Raw genomic sequence first — 2,091 nt, forward strand, 5'->3', positions numbered from 1 at the left:
ATCATGAATATACTTTAAAAATTATTTGTTGAGTATTAATATTAAAATATACTTTAAAAATTATTTATTAAATCGATATAATTATTGCATTATAAGCAACTTTGTCTTGTGAAAAATATTTTTTGGTAAATTTTAACAATGCTGCAAAAGCTATCATGTTTGCATCATAAAAAGTATTATGTTGACTTAAAAAATTGTTACAAATACATTTGTAATACTAGTATTTGCAGCATTTTGCAACACTTTATATATTGCTGCATAATCACTTTTCGGACAATTAATTTTATAAGAAAACGGAAGAAAAAGAAACAGATGGGTGGGTTGTGTACCTCGTCAGTTTTATCTTGATATGAAGAGGAGATCGAGCAAAGTCAATGCACATCATTGATGGGATGGTTTATATACTATTTTTTAGTATCAGTGATTAACAAATATCCAATAAAGCTTCGGGTGTAATTAAAAGGGGTTTTAATGTATAATTTAAGATTTTGATTTGAGATAGACATGATATATCTAGTTCTGGATAATTATTGATTTATGTCAATTGCTTAGTAATTTGCTACTGCAATCATCAAGCATGCCAATGCTTAGAAAATATTGTATATTATTTTGTTGAATTTTGACCGAAAGAGAAGGGATCGATAAGCTAAGATCAGTGCCCATATGTTTTTGATTTGTTCTCTGACTCAAGCTTTTATGGTTGAATTTAAAAATGGAAAAACAAAAAATAAAGGAAGATAAAACCAAGCTTTCTAAAAGCATTCAAAACAAAATTAATAAAGTAATGAGCAGGGCATCTTATTCAACACCAAGGGGAAGCCCAAACTCATACTGCTTAATAACATTTCATTCTGCATTTGTTTTATTTTTATAGAAATTTACAAAAAAAATGGGAAGCGAGAGAAAGAGAGCGAGATACGAACAATTAATTTTATATTTTGCAATCTTTTTTGCGGACAATTAATTTTGATTCATACATAGGGAAGTCATTTATTTTATTTTATTTTCATAATTGAAATAATTAAGTCCTTTCAATTTTAAGACCATATTGATTTTCATTCTTTGATATTTCAAAAGAGATAATGACTAGTAGATGGATAAAGAGGAAGTAGGAGTATAGAGGAAAAGATGTCATTGATTATATTTGCTCATGTTTTTTTACATATGCTATTAATGATAGATTCTTTAATAGATTCTTCATTCTTGAATAATATATTTACTAATTAATTAATTCTTTTTTAGTGATAGATTAAAGATTTCAATGACAAGTGAAAGCGAGAATCTAGCTCTTGCTCCTAGTGATGCTACTACGCAACCTACTCCTATTGGCATGCCGTCATCGTCACCAACGCCAACTACACAACAAACCATAATCTCCACCAATGAAAGTGATGCTGTCAATTCTAAGAAACGAAAAGCACTTCCATCGAAGTCTGAAGTTTGGAAACACTTCACCAGATTCGTCAATGATCAAGGTGAACAAAGAGCTAGATGTAATTATTGTGATAGGTACTTTATGCTAATACTAAATATAATGGCATAACTTCATTAAAGAATCACATGAATTCTTGTAAAAAGTTTCCTAGTTCTGCTAATGATTTTACTCAAACTAAGTTAGCTTTTCAAATGGGCGATGGGTTAATAGGAACTTAAAAATTTAGTCAAGAAGCCATTAAAAAGTCTCTAACTAAGATGATCATCAGAGATGAGTTAACTTTCAGATTTATAGAAGGAGAAGGATTTAAGGAATTTGTGTCAACTTCATGTTCTAGATTTATTGTGCATCACGATGGACTATTACTAGAGATTGCTATAATCTTTTTGTTGATGGAAAAACCATTTCAAGCATATATTGAGAACATCTTCTTTTAGAGTTTCTCTGACCATAGACACATGGATATCAATTCAAAGAGAGAATTATATGTCTTATGGCTCACTTTATAGACAATGATTGGAAATTGTACAAAAGAATTTTAAACTTTTATCCCATTTATAGTCACTAAGGTGAGGCCATTGGAAAAATGATTGATAAATGTTTGCGTGATTGGGGGATTAGTAAGGTTTTCATTATTACTGTTGATAATGCTAGCT

This window comes from Theobroma umbraticum, unplaced genomic scaffold (assembly GCF_002168275.2).
Source record: "Theobroma umbraticum cultivar Fairchild unplaced genomic scaffold, ASM216827v3 scaffold_147.0, whole genome shotgun sequence".
Lineage (NCBI taxonomy): Eukaryota > Viridiplantae > Streptophyta > Magnoliopsida > Malvales > Malvaceae > Theobroma > Theobroma umbraticum.